Genomic DNA, 20,155 nt, shown 5'->3' on the forward strand with positions numbered 1-20,155 from the left:
TACGTGTGTGCATGCGTGTGTGTGGCTGTGGTGGGACTAGAGGGAACACAAACACTCAGAGAAGACAGCAGTCCATCTCTGTCCTTGAGAAAATCCTCTGAGAGCAGCCTCAGCTCTTTTCTGTTTATAACCTGATTTCATGCACAGATGACATTTCGGGGCATCGTTGGAAGATAAGAGCAACAATAAACTAACACCGTGGTGATACGTAGAACACGTTCATTCCACGCCTGTCCCAACCATGCGCCCTTGCATGCTAGTGTGATTTATTACAACCGAGGGTGAGCTGGCTGGAAATATTACCCGGGGCCTCCTCACGCAGTTCTGGGCATTATTTTGATCAGAAAGGGAGCAGAGTGAAAGCGGGAGGAATTCTGGAAGGATCATTTTAGAGTTGATTTAACCATGGGAGAGGGGTGTGTCGCATCTCATTCTATTTGCTAATGAAATTCTGCTGGGATCCTGGATCATTTTAGGATTGGAGTCTCCTGAAACCATCATGATAAGGACCCATGACTTTCGAGGGACATGTTGAGGTTTGCAGAGCCCATTGACCTTGTTTTAATGCATCCTCTCCTCAGCCTTGTGTGAGGAGAGAGCCCCAGCCAGAGCCTGGCCTCTGGGGTCAACTATGGGCCTGACTCCAGCCTCAGTGTCGGTATCAGTTTGCTAGGGCTGCTGTAACAAATGACCACACAGCAGCTGGCTTAGACACAGATATTTACTGTCTCACCGTTCAGGAGGCCAGAGGTCTGAAATCGGGGCTCAGCAGGATCGGCTCCTTCCGACGGCTCTGAGGAGATTCCGTCAGGCCTCTCTAGTAACTTCTGGTGGTTGGTGCTCTTAGCTTGTAGGTGTATCTCTCCAATCTCCACCTCCATCACCACGTGGCTTTTTCCTGCATGTCCCTCTGGGTCTTCATATGACCTTGTAAAAGAATAGCAGTCATTGGGTTAGGGCAGTCCACCCGATCCAGTGTGAACTCATCTTAATTATATCTGCAAAGATCTTATTTCCAAACAAGGTCACCTTCTGAGGGGCCGAGTGGACATTAATTTTTAGGGGGCGTTATTCCACCAGGTACAATCTGTTACCAGCTCTATGAGGTTCTCGGAGTGTAAGTGCCTTCATTTGTAGTAAGTAAGTCTTACACTCCTGGGTTGCGGATAATTGAAATAAAATAGGAAACGCCCCTAGCACTGTGCCTAATGTAAAGACCATAGAGCCGTGTAGCTAAGTCAGGTTCTGGCTCCACGGGGAGACCATATGTCTCTCTGAGCCTATCTCCTATTTTCCTATTTCTATTCAAAGTTCCTTGAAGAAAGTAGGATCATTTCTCTTTATTCTGTTTCCATCGCTATATCTCCCGAGCTTTCTACAGTCCACGGTCAATGGCAGATGTCTGCTAAATTATCTTGGCATGACCTTTAACATGAGAAGAATACGTCTCCCACAGAAGTATTGGCAGGATAAAGTGGGATAAAATGAGATGAAATCTCTGTTATACCACAAAATGCACATAGACATTCAGAGAGGCCTGTATTCATCAGTGAAAACACAGGAAAGGTCAGGTGAGGGGGATGCTGAGCTCAGCTTAATGCCTGGGTTGAATTTGGAAGATGAGGGGGGAAAGCTAAGCCCGCTTGACATACCACCAGGACACCCTGCATTCAGGTTACAGACAGGTCCTCTTAGCCAGTTCTGCACCAGGCACCATGTGCATGGTCAGGAATACCGAAGTGAGCTCCCTGTTCTCTCTAGTTCCTCAGTTCAGTAGAGAAAACAGGTTAATATAATGCTATAGGGCTCTGTGAGGACATTTTTCCAGGGTGAATCATTTCTAGGAAATATTTTAGACATACACAAAATTATAAAATATTAATAATAATGACCATCGTATACCCAGGAATGAAGCATCGTTAGTACCATGGGGGCTCCCTGTGTTCTCCTCTCGATTGACAGACACTTCTCTCCACGACAGGTGGGAATCTTGTTCATGAAATGAAAGATGAAGCAGGCAGAAATGACTGGCCCAGGTGCCACATGGCACAAGAATTCAGCTCAGGACTCCCTAACCTTCTATAAGGCAACTACAGACTTGTTTTGTCTGATTGTGTTTGTTGCTTTCTAAGCAAAGGAAATGGGCTGTGATTCTAAAGGCCTGAGGTCTGTGAATGGCCCATTCTTGCTCCCCTGGACACTGTTTCTAAGGCAGTCATCATCCCAGATAATAATAATGTCATGGAGTGTTGAGTGAGACTTTTCCTGAACCTTGAAATTGGAGGATAGTCTCCAATTATGTGCTGATGTGAAGAGATTTTTGGGGTGTGCTTACGGTCTCAAATCAGTTGGCCTTGAGATGGGGAGTTTATCTGGGGCTTGACATAATAACAGGAGGCCTATACATCTGGATCTAGAGGTCAGAGAAAGAGGGAGTCAGAGATTCAAAGAAGATTGAGCACACGAGTAGTTCTCTGCTGATGACTTGAAGATGGAAGGGACCACATGGCAAGGCCACACCCTCTAAAAGATAAGAGTGAATCTCATCAGTAGCCAATAAGAAAATGGGGACTTTAGTCATATAGCCACAAGGAACTGACTTTTTTCTGCCAAGAACCTGACTTTTTTAGAATCAGATTTTCCCCAGAGCCTCCAAGTTAGAACTCAACCTGGTCAACACCTTGACTTCACCTTTGTGATACCCAGAGAACTTTAGACCTGCAGAATTGTTAGATAATTAATGGGTATTGTTTTAAGCTGGAATGCTGTGGTGATTTCTTTGGAGACATAGAGAATTAACAAACGCCACGAGGCATGCGTGCCCTGTAGCTAGTGGTGCCTGCCTCCCAGGGGAGCTGAGTCAGCTCAGGGGGTGTGCCCATTCTCAATAACCGAGTAGTGTGTGTGGCATCCCTGAGCTCAGCCCAGCCCCTCCCATCCTCAGAGAAGCGGGGAGAAATCTCAGTGGCTCCTGAGTTCTGCTTGAAGGAACACTGGAGATGAGAAGAGGGGGCGGGAGCAAGGAGAAGGCCAGAATGGCAGCCAAGCGAGGGGACAGCATGTCAGGTGGAGGGATTGGGACCTGGCCCACCAGCAGAGCCTGGAGAGTCACTTTCTTTAGGGGCACTCAACGAATAAAAATGTAGACTCTGGGGCTAAATCCGCACCCATCACCGGTACAGCTGTGAACAGGAGGAGGCAGGGTCATGTTGACCTGTGAAATAACAAGATTCACACTCCAACTTTGACAGGGGACCAGTCTCACCAATTTTTTTTTTGGTCTTTCTGTGGAAGATGATATTTTTCCAAATGGCTGCTCCAATGTCCCCCCCCCCCCCCATGCTCTTCTGCATTATAATCTCGCCTCTACCTTGTTAAGTGAATCTAGGCTGACCTCAGTGTCTTGTGTCACCAAGACTCTAGGGCAGAAGTGATGTTTTGGGCCTTCCAAGGCTAGATCATAAGAAGCCTTGAAGTTTCTGCTTACACCTCTGGAAATGCTCTTTTTGGGGGCATTTCCTCTGGGAACCACCTACCATACTGTGATAAGCTCAGACCACATGGAGAGGCCACATGTAGGCCCTCAGGTCAGCATCTTTAACTGAGCCCAACAAAATACTGCCATGTGAGGAGCCATCTGGGATGCCCAGCCTTCAGGTGACTATGGCTCTTGACACCCCACTCCAGAACTGCCCAGCTGAGCCCAATAAAGCTATAGAACTATGAGAGATAACAGTAAACTGCTTGAAGTCAAAATTTGGGATTTGCTGTACCATAAAGAGATAAGTGGAGCACTCCCTTTCTCTTTTCCCTGTGCCTTCTAACTCTTCAAGGGAACTGACACTCAGAGAAGTTAAGTGACTTATCCAAGGTCATAGGACATGGTTGTAGAGCTGGGATTGGGACACGGGTGTATGTGACTCCTCTGAACACACATTTCTGAGGAGGTGTCTTAGTCAGCTCTGGTTGTCCTAACAAAATACGATAGACTGTGTGGCTTAAACAAGATATGCATTTTCTCACACTTCCAGAGGTTGGGAAGTCCAAGATCAAGGTGCTGGCCTGTCGGGTTCTTTGTGAGAGCTCTCTTGCAGACAGCAGCCTCCTTGCTCTATTCTCGCATGGGTGAGAGAGGGAGAGAAGGCGCTCTGATCTCTTTTTACAAGGGTGCCCATCCCATCATGACCTCAGCCTCATGACCTCATCTAAAACTACCTCTCGAAGGTCTCACGCCCTAATTATCATTACACTTGGGTTTAGGGCTTCAACATGTGAATTTTGGGAAGACACAAATATTGAGTCCGTAACAAGAGGATCTTCCAGGGTGAAAAATATGTCACCAAATACCATGATCAAAAGCCCCATGGCCCCTAAAATGAATGCCTTGGAGATGAAAGTAAATTGAAATCCTGAATGAGAGGAAGGTAAGCCAGCCTCCGTGGGGCAGCCAGTTTTCACGTCACCTTGATGATAGAGCTGCCCTTGAACAGCAGGACTCCCAGGTCATGAAGCCCAGTAAAACTATAGAACCATGAGAGATAACAATACACTGTTTGAAGTCAAAATTTGGGATTTGTTACACCATAAAGAGATAAGTGGAACACCCCCTTTCTCTTTTCCCTGTGCTTTCTAACTATGCAAGGGAACTGACACTCAGAGAAGTTAGGTGACTTATTCAAGGTCACAGGACATGGTTGTAAAGCTGGGATTGGAGCTGGGATTGGAGCTGGGATTGGATTTGGGCCATTCAGGCCCAAATTGGCACACTCTGAGCCAAGGACACCTCCATCACCGAGGTAACAATTCAGGCCCCACCGTGGGGGCCGAATTCTGAAGGCCAGGGAACAGGCGGAGGTGGAGAGATGACGCACTAAGTGACACTTCTCGGAAAGAAGCCCAGAAGCAATTCACAAAAGCCACGTTTGCCTGAGTCTAATATTTGCCATTCCAGAGCAGCCCATCTGCAGACAGCAGGGTGGAGCCGTGGTCACGGAGGCAGCCTGGGCTGAGGGTTGCTGCTTGCGCTTAATGGCTCCTCCAAGAAACCTGCTGTGCTCTGCAGACATCACTTGTTTCTCGGTCCAGCCTCTGGTTTCTCCCTTCCTTCTTCTCCCACTCCCCTCACACACAACACAAAAAAGCTTGAAAGGAGACAGCGAATTACCACTTATGAGCACCCACTGTGTCCTAGGCTTCATATTGAGCACGTGATGCTATTGTGTTTGATTGTCAGGATAATCCCATGGAAAGGGGTATATTTCTCCCTTTGGTGAGAAAGAATAGCTATGTTCAGAGATGCTGAGTAAAATGCCCAAAGACACACAGCCCGTAAGAAGAGGCAGTGGAGTTAGAACTCCTGTCCAGCTGCCCTCAGATCCCTGCTCTGTCCACCTTGCCTCTCCAGCAGAAAGCCGGAGCAAGGCCAAAGCAGAGACTATGGGTGAGGTGGGGGGCCCGCTTTCTATACCAGAACTCGGGGGCCACTTTCTATACCAGAACTCGAAATGAAAATCCTTCCCTCTTACTGCCCACCTAGGGGCCCGCCCCAGAAGCACAGTGCCTGTGGAAAGGAGAACTGGGGAAGGTTGGGTGGGGACAATGTCTTACCTCTCATTGTGCCTTTAAGCCCCGTTTTCGGGGGTCTTCAGGGCCACCTGCGTAATGAGAGAGGCTAAAAGGATGAGACGTTCAACTCAGTCATTTTTACCAGTGTCAGTGCTGCTCCTGCCATTGCTCTTATTGCAGAACAAAACAGATGAGCAAGACCATCTCTACCCTTAAGCTAATAATGGTATAAGCCCTTATTAAGCATTTCAAGTGGCGTACTCACTCCCTGTGTAATTCTCACAAGAATTCTATGAGGAAGCCATTAGTATACTCATTTAATAAAAACGCAAAAGTCAGGGGATTGTCCGATAGACACGCGGATAGACACGCGGATGCAGAGGCTGTGCAAGCTGTGCATCGCCCGTGGGTGCCACACCTATCCCAGCAGTGTGAGGATACTGGACCCGGCCATAAAAAGCTCCATCATCTGAAGACAACCTAAGAACAGAACTAAAATGAATGAAAAGCGGTCTGTTTTTTATGACCACTATGCCCTGATAATGCTAGACAATACCAGGGGTCAAATATGCTGTTCTGAAAAGAATATTTTACCACTCAAGGTGGTGAACAGTTCTGCAGTTGCCATGGGCTTTAGCAGGTAGGCCAGCCGCAGATCGCCCACTTTCGTTCCCTCTGCCTTAACGCATGCTGCGTTCCACACGGAGCCTCCTAGGTGTCCGGCTAATCCCTGACTCGGCCACATGTTCTTGTTTCAGGAGTAAAATCGTAATGGTTTGGAATGGTTTGAGCTCCCTTCAGGGGCAGTTCATGTCTCCAACTCAACATAATTCTGCTACTAGTGATTGGAAAATGGATTTGGGGGCTAAAAAGTTAACGAAAGATTCACATAGAAAAATCAACCTCACCTGAAGCCACAGCCACACATTTTCAGGGTATTGAATTGGCAGGGATTACACATCAGAATTTTTCTCAGTTATTTTTAAGATGATTCAATATTGTGTTTGAGTCTGATCGGATGGAGTTCCTTCCTTGCCATAAATTAGTGTCACATTAGTACTCAAGGAGGAGACACTCCACCCGGGCCAGGCGAACCAATAAATGGCTCTGATGCTAGCTGGTGATAGCAAATAGGACGATGACAAGGCAGGTCTGAGGCACTGAGAGGCAAATCTCTCCCGGGCCTGCCGTCCCTGCTTTGCCTTTACCGTTGGCAAACGTGCTCTTTCCCAGCGACTTCGCTTGGCCGGCTCCCACGCTCAAAGATGCCTCTTTTCATACCAGAGTCATTTAAAGGACCAAAGAAGCCCGGCCACAGAAAGTGCTGGCGTGGAGTCTAGAGGCGGGTCAGGAAGCCTGTGAAACCCTCAGCCTGGCATAGAAACAACCCATCTGTGAACTTAGATACTAATTTATATCTAGAGCAGAGGTAGGTGACTTTTTCTGTAAGGGTCAAATAGTAAATATTTTATGCTATGTGGGCCATAAGGTCCCTGTGGCAATTTCTTTTTTAAATTGATCTTAGAGAGAGGAAGGGAGGGAGAAAGAGAGAGAGAAACATTGATGCAAGAGAGAAACATCTATCAGCTGCCTCCCACGCGGGCCCTGACCGGCGATCGAACCCACAACCTTTTGGTGCAAGAGACAACACTCCAACTAACTGAGCCACACAGGTCAGGGCTCTGTTGCAATTTCTTAACTCTGCCAATAATAATAATAATAATAAAAACCCACAAAAAGCCCACTGATGATAAACAAATGAATGGGCATAAATGATTGTCTTCCAATAAAACTGTATTTACCAAAACAGGTGGTGAATGGATGGGGATTGGCCCATGGTCCATGGTTTTCGGACCCCTGATAAGGTTGAACATTTGTTTTCTAAAGTGTAGCTTAAGTGAGGTTGCCTTTTTGCCCTACATTCTGTTTGCTGATTGTCTACAAAGGGCTGGAGTCGAACATGCAATTTACCTGTTCTCCCCACTGCAAGCATCAGAATCTTGAGTCATAGTTAGGTGGAGCCCAAGCAGTAAAGGTATCGGTAAAAATATCCAGAGGGGTTCTTTAACTGAGACTTTATAAATTGGCTGATACAGATGATCTCACATTCTAGAGCAATTACTCCAGGCACACTTGTATACAGAAAACACAAAGAAGGTTCTGCTGTTAGTCTCCTAAAAATAAATAATATGCAAAAAATTAATGATGTTAAAATGGCCATGAATAAAACTTATCATCTATTAATAATAAAAATGCTTAATGTGCAAGGACTTGAAGTCTACATCATTAGCAAGACAAAGTATGCTCTAAAACAGCTAATGTCCTGCCTAATGACTAAACACCAGAAGTTTTTGCATTGAAATCAAGAAGAAAACCAAGCTCCTAGCTCACACCTATTATTTAATTGTATTCTATGCATCCTGGATAGCCCAAGGCTTAAATAGAAAAAAGTGTAAAAAGGGATATTTTTATGTGGGGATGATTTGGGTTAGCACTTATAAAAATCCAATAAATCAACCAAAATGCTACTAGAATTAATAAGAGTTTATGAGTAAAGAGGTCAAGAGAAGATAAATATGTAAAAATCAGTGACATTCCTCTAAGCCAGCAACTATTACTTTGAAAATATAAATCAAAAGCAGAATGGCAGTTAATTATAAAATATCAAGCAATAATTTTGAACAAAAACTGTGCATGTTTACATATCTTTACTAAAATATCCATAAGATTTAACTAAAAATCCCCCTGGTCTTCACCCAGGAGCAGAAAAGGGATTGGAGTTAAGCACTAACCCAATGGGAAGAGCCTAGAAGTCTTGCTTCCGTTGGTTGTTGCATCAGCAGGAGAATAGAAGTCAGAACCCGGGCAGGTAATCCTAGGTAGCCAGTGGTCCCACAAGTGGTAAAAGAAGAACATTCTAGTGATGTGAGCAGACACTGGATGATATTATATAATAAAACTTTTTTTCTGGTCTTTGTCCAGGCATTTGGCACAGAGTCTCTAAAACCCTGGTAATTTCTCAACTGATAAAATTGTTTTTGTTATTTATGAGTCTCTTGGACCACATCTGAGTTTATGCTAATGAAGTGACTCATGGTTGGCCCCTAGATAATTTTAGGATGGGCACAGTCACCGGAAAGACCAACCACATCATTTGAGGGTTGTGACTTTGAGGCAGCCTGACTCTGGGGAAGGGAAGGGTGTTGGAGACTGAGTTCAATCGTGTGGCCAACAGTTGGACCGATCGGCCTACAGAATGAGACCCCACCATTGAAGCTGGACACCAGGCTTGCTGGAGCTTCCTGACTGGCCAACACGCGGGTGCGCTGGGGGAGAGACATGTCTTCCTCCATGGGGAGGGCATGGGAGCCCTGCGCTCAGGACTCTCCCAGCACTCGGCCTATTGGTCTTTTCATTCGGCTGTTCCTGAATTGCATCCGTTATACTGTAATTATAAGTATAATGCCCTCCTGAGTTCTGTGAGTCATTCCAGCAAATTGCCAAATTAGCAGGGGTCATGGGAACCCCCAAATTCTAGCCTGTTGGTCAGAAGCGAGGGTGGCTCGGGGCCTTCACTTGTGGCTGGTGTTGGAGTGAGAAGAGTCTTGCTGAGCTGTGCCCTTTAACCTGGGGGGTGCATTCATTCTGGGTGCTGAGAGCCAGAATGGAATCTCTGGCAGCCAGTCAGTGTCAGAATAGATGAAAAACATGTTTTCCTCAGCAAGTAAGCGTGTGTATGTGCCTGTTAAGTAGTGTGACAGTGCGATGTCTCCTGGCCTTTAGTGACAGTCTGCACTCTCCTATCTGAAATCCTTAGGGCCAGAGCTTTGTTTTGTTTCAGAATTGAGAATTGTTAGGCAGGGGTGTGTAAGCCTCCTGGAAGACTGGAAGCACCGCACAACCAACCCCTAGTGCTTCTACACACACTCATCAAAATCAATACTGAGGCCGACAGGGACCCGATAGCCCCGCTTCCATCTCAGTGGGGTGCTGCCACATTTGAGTTCAGGAAAGCAATGGTCTCATAGCTTCTAGATTTCAAGATTGTGCATGAGGAGCCGAGGACCTCCCCATGCTGGAAGGAGGTCTGACGCCATCCCCAGCTCATCACGAGAGAGCGGGGCCCTGCTGGTGCACAGACAAAGGCAGTGACGAAGAAACGACGTTGGAAACGCGCCGAGCCAGAGCTGGTCTCTGCAAAGTTCCTTCGATCCCGTCATGTGCAATCCCCAACAGGAGATTCGGCACGCACCCATGCCTGGTCAACACAGCGGCTTTCTGCCAGGAATACATATGAGAAGGTTGCGTAGACAGTTATTCAATTGTACTCCCACAGGGGATCACACCGTCACACACGCCAGCATCACTGCAGGGCACAGTCTGCAAGAACGTCCCCGGTAGGAGGACTACCCAGTGCGCCCTCCCCAGTTTCATGTAATTATGAAGTTGGAAAGTCATTCCACACCCATGCTGCTGGTCCATGGGTGAAGGATGGGCACTCTCGTAGTCTGCTGGGGTGAATGTAAATGAAAGGACCTTTCTAGGAAACACTCTGGAAGTTTGTAAAAAGAGCTTTAAGTAAATCTGTAGACTTCGATGCAATTACTTCACCTTTGACACTATATCCCGAGGAAATAATTCTAAATACGGGAAATGCTTTATGCAGGAGGGTGTTTATTATTGTAATAACGAAAAAGGGAACAAATTTGATTTGAAATAAGCAGTGGGAATTTAAGTCAATTATGGCTCATATGCTCTCCTCTGATGCAGGTATTTAAAAAATGATGGTTATGAAGACTAAAGCAGCAATGAGAAATGTCTACAATTTAATACAAAAATGACATGAAATTATATACAGCATAATTACATCTTTGAGAAAAAACAACAATGGTATGTGTGGGAAAATGCTAGAAGGAAGATCAGTAAAATGTGAATAACTGTTGAATTGAATAGTGGGATTTTCAATCTTTTTTAACTTTAGAAAGTTATAGAAGATGTTACTTCTATAACAAATAATTTTAAAAAATCAGAGCGATTGCCTTCAAAAATGTAAAAGGTGTTGTATTAGGGTTCTCCAGAAAAACGGAGATATACATCTATATAGACATACATATAGATAGAGAGATTTATTATAAGGGACTGTCTCGGAGCTCGCGGAGGCTGAGAAGCACCATGCTCTGCACATGTAAACTAGAGACCCAGGGGAGGCCTAGGTGCAGTTCCAGCCCCTGTCCGAAGGCCTGAGCACCAGGAGAGCTGACAGTGTGTGTAAGCGCCAGCCCACTGCGGTAGAAGGCTCCGCCCCAGCTGACAAGAGGGAATCTCCCCTCCCCCTGCCTTCTGCTCTATCCGGCCTCCAGTGGACGGGGTGAGGCCAGCGCAGTGGAAAGGGCAGCCTGCGTACTCAGTCTGCAGAGTCAAACGCTAATCCTACCGGAGGCTTCGTCACGGACACACCCGGAACGACTGTGAAGCAAATATCGTGGACAAGTAAAGTCTACACATAAAATTAATCGTCACTGGTGTTAAATCTTTGATCACAGTAGTATATTAATTATTTCACTTAATCATACCTATCTATCATCTCTCTCTCTCTCTCTCTCTCTCTATCATCTATCTATCATCTATCTATCTATCTATCTATCTATCTATCTATCTATCTATCTATCTATCTATCTATCTATCATCTATCTATCATCTATCTATCTATCTATCTATCTATCTATCTATCTATCTATCTATCATCTATCTATCTATCTATCTATCTATCTATCTATCTATCTATCATCTATCTATCATCTATCTATCTATCATCTATCTTCCTATCTATCTACCATCTATCTATTATCTATCTATCATCTATCTATCTATCTATCTATCTATCTATCTATCTATCTATCTATCATCTATCTATCTAATCTATCATCTACCATCTGTCATCTATCTATCTATCTATTTACCTATCTATCATCATCTATCATCTATCATCTATCTATCTATCTATCTATCTATCTATCTATCTATCTATCTATCTATCTATCTATCTATCATCTATCTAATCTATCATCTACCATCTGTCATCTATCTATCTATCTACCTATCTATCATCATCATCTATTATCTATCTATCTATCTATCTATCTATCTATCTATCTATCTATCTATCTATCTATCTATCTATTTACCTATCTATCATCATCTATCATCTATCATCTATCTATCTATCTATCTATCTATCTATCTATCTATCTATCTATCTATCTATCTATTATCTATCTATCTATCTATCTATCTATCTATCTATCTATCTATCTATCTATCATCTATCTATCTATCTATCATCTATCTCAGGAACAGTCCTAGGCCCTAGAGAAACAGCAAGGCAATGTCCATACCCTTACAGAGCTTATATTCTAGCGAGTGAAACAGATAGTAACTGGAAACAAAGGAAGACTAGAATTCTAGGTAAGAAAACACACTGTGAAGCAAAATGAAGGGGAGCACCTAGTGGGTGAGGTGCTATGTTCAATAACACTGCCAAGGACAAACCTCTTCACAAAGACAGTCTCTGAGCCCAGACCTGAATGAAGTAAGGAAGGGAGCTGCGTGACAAGGTGCCTGGCAGATGGGACATTCCACAAGAATCCTGAGGACGACACGCTGACTGGCCAAGGAAGCTGGAGCCGAGGGCGGGTGGGCGTGACAGGGAGTTAGGTCCCAGGGAGTACAGCCTGTGGCAGGGGGAGAGACGTGGAGCCTACTCCAAGCACACTGAGGGCCAGGGAACGGTCCTTAGCCGGAAGATGACCTGGTTTAGTATTATTATTTTATCTTTATTGTTGAAAGAATTCCAGATGTCCCCCTCTTTTCCCCATTGACCCCTTTAAACCCACTCCAACCCCGTCCCAGCCTTCAGCACACTATCATCTGTGTCCATGGGTTATGCATTTATGCATATAAATTCTTTGGTTAATCTCTCACCCCCCATCCACCCCCCAAAATAAACTGATGAACAAAATAGATTCAGTGACACAGAAGAATGGAAAAGACTGATGAACCTGGTTTACTTTTTAAATGCTGTCTGGGAGGTTGACTGTGGGCAGGCGAGAGTAGAAGCAGGGGGAGGTCAGGGGCTGCTGCAGTTAAGTCTGAGTGAGCGGTGTCCCCTCACTGACGGGGGCAGGTGACATGTATCCCTTAGGCCTGACCGAGGCTGGGAAATGGCCGAGAGCCCAGGCAACTGGACAAGTGGGCTGACCTGCGAGCCTGGCCTCTATGCCTTGGTCACGGCAATCACAGAGGGGTGTCCGCTGTCTGGGGCGACGTTGGCTGGCCCAGCTTGTCACGTACCTGCCACTGGCTGGCTTAGGGGAGGTGGGCATGAGGTGCAGAGAGAGAGAGGGTCTGTCCCAACTGATTTCCACAGTGGGAAGAGGGTCCTGCCTCCCACCAACTCCCCACTCAAAGGGGGGTTCTTTGAAATGGAGGCTGGGCATTTATGGAGAGGAGGGGACAGGAGGGTTGGCGCTGTGACAGATGAAGATGACATATTTACTTTCATATTCAACTAAATAAATGCATCTATGCACCAGACACTGTTCTGGGCAATTTCTCTTTGACACTCAATGTCCTGAACGAATGCCACTGGCTCTCCAGAAATGCTGGTTGAATACATTCATCTGCCCCTCGTCTGAATCCTATGAGCACCATGAGGTATGTTTAAAATAGTTGGACACAACCCTTGAAGGGAGGAAGTGAATTCGCTGAGGTCCCCCAGCCAGGGAAGCACCAACACGGGGGGGCTGGCGGACTTGAATCAGAATCACGGATCTGACATCTGCTGGCTTTGTAAGGTCAGGATCCCTGCTCTGCTTCTCTGTGCCTCAGTTTATGTATCTGTGGAATGGGGTTAATATTGGCACCTACCTCGTAGAGTTGCTCTGAGGATTAAACGAGAGTCTGAGCAGAGCTGATAGGATCACATTACAACTGAGGTTTACCACCAGCCTTTCTGGCTCCAGGTAAACGTTCTGTTCTGGGCACTTCCCTGACCTCCTACGCAGCTAGGCCGCAGCACCAGGACAAACCAACACGGTCGCCTGGCATTTAACAGGAGCCAGCTGCTCACAACTCCCTGCACATAAAGGAGGCTGCTCATCACCAGGACAGCGAGGGGCTGTTCCTTCTTTCCCAAAGGGCCCCTGTCTGGGAGCAGCGTCCCCGTGGGCAGGGCCCGCCTGCCCAGGGAAGGACGCTCCATCGCTGGGCTCCTCCTGCAGGGGCTGCTCCTTCTGCTCCTCCCAAGGCCAGTTTCCCTGACGGTGTCCTATTCGCCCCGCAGGCGACCATCGCTGCCTTGGAACAATGTGCCAACTACCGAACAAAGGGCCTCTTCAGGTCCTGCCCCTGGAGAGCGGAATCCAAGGGTCGCATTCCGTTTTGGGTTCCCCGCGCCCCATCTCTGCTCACTTGGCACAGATTCCCGAGACCCCAGACTACACACCTCTCCCCACCCACCCACGCAGGCCCTGCCCACGCACCACAGCCCCTTCTGGGACTCCTTCCCCCCTGCCTGGCGAGCCTGCTGCTGGCCAGGGGAAGCCTGTTAGCGCCCGTTTGGAAACGCTCCTTGCAAAACCCCACGCATCTCAGGAAGCTGCTTCCATCATGCTCAGAGGGGTGGGGGGTCCCTCGGGTTCCTTAGCAGGAACCTGGACCAGGCCTCGCTGATGTACATCTGGGGATCCCCTCTCCCGCGGCCCAGCACCACTCTTACCGCCAAGTGCCGCCTCTTCTGCCTGAATTTGGCTCCAGAAGCTCCTGCTACAGCTTCAACCAACCTCACTCTGAACGGAAGCCTTGGCAGTGCACCAGGGGGTCGTGTGACCCCCTCACAGCAGCCTCCACACGCCATGGCATCGGAGGTTTGTCCGAGAGCATGTCCCGCTGCAGGGAGCTCAGCGCTCTGGTCCTGAGGCTGGAGGCAAGAAGCCTCCGGGAGGCAGACCTCGGAGCTTCCCGGCCTCCCGGGTCCGCCCTCGGCCCTCTCCCCGGCTCCTGCTGAGGAGGCTGATTTTGGGCTCTGTGTCCTTGGACCTCTGGTTGGTTTCGGTGGGGCCAGGGCATGTCCGGCCCGGCTGCCCCAGAGCAGGCCCAGCACAGCGCTTCTGTGCCCGCGGTCTTGGGAGGCGACAAAGGACGGAGGGGCATAAAATCAGGGAGGAAGCGAAGCTGCTGTGAGGGCCTCGGAGCTGCCTCCTGTGGCGGGGAGCCAGCCGGTGTTTTGTCCCCGGCTCAGTGGTCCCCAGAAGACAATCAAATCCACCTCGCGTTTCCCACCAGAGGGGGCCAGGGAAGGGCAACTGACCACTGTCTGGAGTTGCTGGGACCTGACGTTGCCCCACGGGCTGCTAACTGTCCCCACACATTTGTGTTTCTCATGGGTGAGTGTGGAGCAGGGAACAGATGACCTGGGGCAAAACACAAGGGCACAGCGGCAGGCACGTGAGCGGAGGGGCTGCCACCCCGAAGCAGGTCCACACCTGCGCGGAACTGCTCACCCAAACGTTGGCTGGGATTACAGGCAAGGATAGGAGCGTGGGAGCTGGTGTATTTGAACTAGACAGGACGCTGAGACGGAGGTGGAAGGAGGGGCTCGCTTTAGGTTGCGGGGGCACAGGAAGCCTCAAAGAAGCTGAGATCCGAAGGCTGAGAAGTGACCTGAGGGAACAGCATTGCAGGCAGAGGGAACAGCTCATGAGAAGGTGCAGAGGAAGGAAAGAGCCTGACATGGTCCTGAGAAGCTAAGAGACATCCTCGCAAGACAACTGGGCTGCACGTGGAACAGAACTTTACCTTCAAGACAAAACTGCCCAACTGCACTTTAACCAAGAGCAGCTGGTGTCGTGCAAACCAGGTCCCCTTACTATGTGCCACGGCGTATCTGATGAACATCAGGAAGAGTCACCCTGCAGGAGAGGAGCCTGTACCACTCTGAGGCGTCCCTCCGCTCCTGCCCTTGGACGTTGGGGTGCCGGTCCCCAGGACTTCACGCTTGGACTGAATCATAACACGGGCCTTCCTGGTTCTCCAGCCTGCAGACAGGTTGTGGCCTAGAGTCACGTGAGGCAGTTTCCGTACTACATCTCCTCTCACATATCAGCCTATTGGTTCTGTCTCTGGAAAACGGACTATGACGCTTGTGTTGCTAACAGCATCTAACTCAACTGACGGCTTTCCTTCCTCGGCAAGTACTCAGTTCAGAGGTAACTGGGTGAGCCGGAGGACGCAAGACCCAACTTCACCGTCTGATAGAAAATACTTTTCCAATGCACCTTAAAACATTATAAAGCATTCAAGGGTGCATTTCCTAAAATCTCAGGTGCCTATTGTTTCTGATTAAAGTTTACTTCAAGTTCCAAATCAGATGAATTGTGCTGCCTGAGATACTAACAGAAGTCTAACCTTGCGTTTGCTATAGCTGGAGCTGGCGTCATGGTTGCAAAGAATTCGTCTTTTGAATCATGACTGGGCTTATTCCGAGACAGAGCCCGTGTAACTCCCTGTGTTTCTGTCTTGTTGTTATCCGGTGCCTGCCACGTGGTGTCTGATGCCCACATGCTGCCACAGGGCAGTTCCTTCGTCCACGTCAAGCAAGAAGAAGGGAGGCGGCCTGAAATCATCAAATAAGGGTAAGGCTGGGGATAGAGCTCATGTCTCTTAACTTTAGCTAATTCCTGCCTAACTCCCACCTCCAACGTGTTCTGATAATTTTCTGGAACACAGCAAGGGGAGCATATATATTTGTTAAATAGTTGCTTTCCCCACAAACCGGATTAGCACTGTGGTAGCACATTTCTTGATTCTGCTGGATCCGGGCACTGTCCTGAATGCCGGGGGCACAGCGATCATCGCTGCCCACGGGGGTCTCACAGGAGTGATGGGGACACAGGCTAGGATTTGGAAACCAAGAAACTGCAAAGCAGTGAAGATGAGGAGAAGACGGTGGATCCCAGTCCAGTGGGCGAGGGGTGGAGGGGAAGCTATGTCAAAGGCGGCTTCCTGGAGGAGATGGCAATGAAGCTGGGTCTTGAAAACTTCCATAAGCTGGCACAGTGAGACCTCCAGCCTCATCGTCCGCCATGCCCAGCTTTGCAGTTTGGCCCAGAGATGCTCACAGTAGGCCTTTTGGAGCTCTTTGCTCAGACTCTTCCCTCTCCCTGAAATACTCATCTCACCTCCTTTCTTGTGGTTGAGTCTTACACAACCTTCATGCTGAGTCTGTTTTCATCTTTGCCAGGAAACATTCTTCTTCTTCTTCTTCTTTTTTTTTTTTTTTAATACATCTTTATTGATTTCAGAGAGAGGAAGGGAGAGGGAGAGAGAGATAGAGATAGAAACATCAATGATGAGAGAGTCACTGATCGGCTGCCTCTTGCACGCCCCTCGCTGGAAATCGAGCCCGCAACCCGGGCATGTGCCCTGACCGGGAATCGAGCCCCGATCGCCTGGATCCTAGGTCGGTGCTCAACTGCTAAGCCACGCCCGCGGGGCAGGAAACCTTCTTTAAATCATTAGGCTGGGCTACTTATCTTGCTCTATGCTTTGTGGCCCATTGCATACACCTCTCACCCTTCCTTTAGCACGTCATTAAGATCATCATTCTGTTACTAGAACTGACCTTTTATTTTTATTATTATTGATTTCAGAGAGAGAGAGGGAGAGACAGATAGAAACATCAATACTGCAATGAGATAGTCACTAATCAGTTGCCTCCTGTACGCCCCCTGCTGGGGATGGAGCCCGAAGCCTGGGCATGTGCCTTGACCAGGAATCGAACCGTGACCTCCTGGTTTTCATGGGCCAATGCTTGACCACTGAGCCACACCGGCTTTTAAATATTCATATTTCCAGATCTATCTATCTACCTATCTAATCTATTTAATTTTTATGTCCACTATTACATGCTTGATAAACATTTTAAAGTTGAACTGCAATGCGACTTTATGCCAAAACCCCCCTTCACAATGCTGCAGGCTTGATTCATGCTGTCTGGAGCTGACCTGAGCTCTCATCCAGCAGTGGCTGGGAAGCCGTGCTTCACTGACCTCTGAACTCGGTGTCTGCACAGCTGTTGCTTACCAGGAACCGAGTGCAGTTTGTAGGCTTAATTGCTTTGGTTGGCATGGCGATTGCTCCAAAGTATTGAGCTCTGTCACTGCCTTCAAAGTGTTGAGTCCCTATGGATGACGCATTCTTTCCAGCTATGCTGTTCTCTGCAGTCTCCTGGAAGAGCATAAGGTGGAAGCGCTCAGGTAGGTGGACGGCTATTCTAGAATCTGAGGCAGTTGTTAAATGACAAGTGGATTTAGCAGCTGTTGTTTTACACGTGAAAGTCGAAGAGTAACCCAGCTCGTGTGGTATTGATGTGAGGACAGACATAGCAATCAACGGATCAAAATGAGAGTCCAGAAATAGACCCCCACTTGTATGATCAATTTATTTTTGACAAAGATGCCAAGGTAATTCAATTGGAAAAGATAGTCTTTTTAACAAATAGTGATGGACTAACTAGGTATCTGTATTTAAAAAAAAACGCTTGAACCTGACTTTCCAACATACATAAGTATTAACTTAAATTGATCATAAAACCAAAGGTAAGAGCTAAAACTATTAAACTCCAGAAGACAGCCTACCAGGAAATCTTTGTGACATTGGATGAGGCACAGATTTCTTGAACAAAACCCCAAAAATAAAAACTTGAAGAAAAAAAAAGATAAAATAAATTTCATCAAGGTTTGAAACAGTCGCTTTTTGAAAGGCACAGTTAAGAACACAAGAAGGCAAGTCATAGGCTGGGAGAAAAGCTTTTGCTAAACATACGTATGCTCAACAAACAGCCTATATTCAGATTATATAAAGAACATCCATGACTTATTTAATAAGTCAGCCCAGGTTTAAAACAAAAAACAAAACTACAACTAGACATAAGATATTAACAGATGCTTCACAAGAGAAGATACAGAGTGGCCACTAGGCCTGTGAAAAGATCCTCATCATCACCAGACACAAACAAAATGCAAATTGAAACCACGGTGAGATGGATGACCCATCACATCCACTAGAATGACTACAGTAAAAAAAATCAATCCACAAAAAACAACAACGCCAAAGATTAGCGAGAAAGCAGAGCAACTGGAAGAGCCTCAGACATTGCTAGTGGACCGCGAAGGAGCCCCGCCACCTTGGAAAGGGGCACGGCAGAGCCTTATACAGTTACGTACACCGGTTATCTCCTCAGCAACTTCACTCTTAGGTGTTTAGCCAAGAGAAACGAAAACATATATTCACGCAGAAACCTGTGGACCTTGTTCATAACAGCCCCAAGCTGGAGGAAACCCACACGTCCAGCTGGTGAGGGGGCAAGCGGGGCGCGTAGCCGGGAACACGGATCTGGAACGAAGAGGATGGCCTGTGAGCACACGCGATCACGAGAGGAAAGCTCAGAAACCTTAACTCTGAGCGAAAAAGTCACGCGGAATAGTATGTATCTTATGATTCCCAGGGCATGAAATTCTAGCCGAGGCAGGACTAGTCAGAGAAAGCAGAGCAGTGGCTGCTGGAGGCCAGAGGTGTGGCCAGAGAGGACACAGGGCACAGAGGAACCTTGCAGAGCCGGGGAAGCGCTCGCGTCTTGATCGTCATGGTGACTATGACCGTCTACGGTTACCCAAACGTTAGGCTCTGCCTTTAAAACGTGTGAGGTTTAGATCTCTATAAAAGAGAGAAAAAAGGAAGCAATCCGAGCTGATGCTTACTGGGAAAGTTCACACACAGTAAGGGGACGAGAGGAGATATTAAATGTGGAACAGCCCCTGGAAAGGGGGCGCAGGGAGAGTGGCGCAGCAGGACGCGCAGGGAGCCCGGCCCCCGGCCTTCCCGGCCGTTTGCTAACAGGTCCCCCGTCCGCAGGAGGAGGGAGGACACGTTTCCAAAGGCCGGTATCTAGCAAATGGGTCATCCGCTGGTGGAGAGGGCTAACAATATTGACACTACCAAGATTAATAGCAACCGATGATTTCCTTGCTTGGTGCATATGTTTTACAGTGATTGCAATACAGGAGGCGGCATTTAATACATATTTCTTTAAAGGTAAAAATAAGACACGCACAAGTCCAACGTGATTTGGTCTTTGGGGATGTCTTGTGTATGAAATCTCGTTTCCCAAATCTGAATGGGTTTCTTAATACATGTATCGAAGGGTCGTACCATGTTATAATTCTAACACCAATTACACCGTACGTTTTTCCAACACACCACCGCCCCTCTCTAACACCAGCTGGGTGACCTAAATTCAACTCAACTCTGACACTGTCTACCAGGAGATAGTACCAGACCCCACAGGAGAAGGGCTCAGCTCTGCAAGACTGCTCCCCCCTTTTGGATGCCAATCACAAGTGCAGGTGCTCCTGACCTGCTGGCTACAGATCAGAGGTTCCTATGACTCCCTCCTTGGGTGTGACTTGCTTGGGCTCCCAGAACTCAGAGAAACATTTTGCTAACTAGATCACCAGTTAATTATAAAAGAATA

This window comes from Miniopterus natalensis, chromosome 1 (assembly GCF_054644295.1).
Source record: "Miniopterus natalensis isolate mMinNat1 chromosome 1, mMinNat1.hap1, whole genome shotgun sequence".
NCBI classification, from domain to species: domain Eukaryota; kingdom Metazoa; phylum Chordata; class Mammalia; order Chiroptera; family Miniopteridae; genus Miniopterus; species Miniopterus natalensis.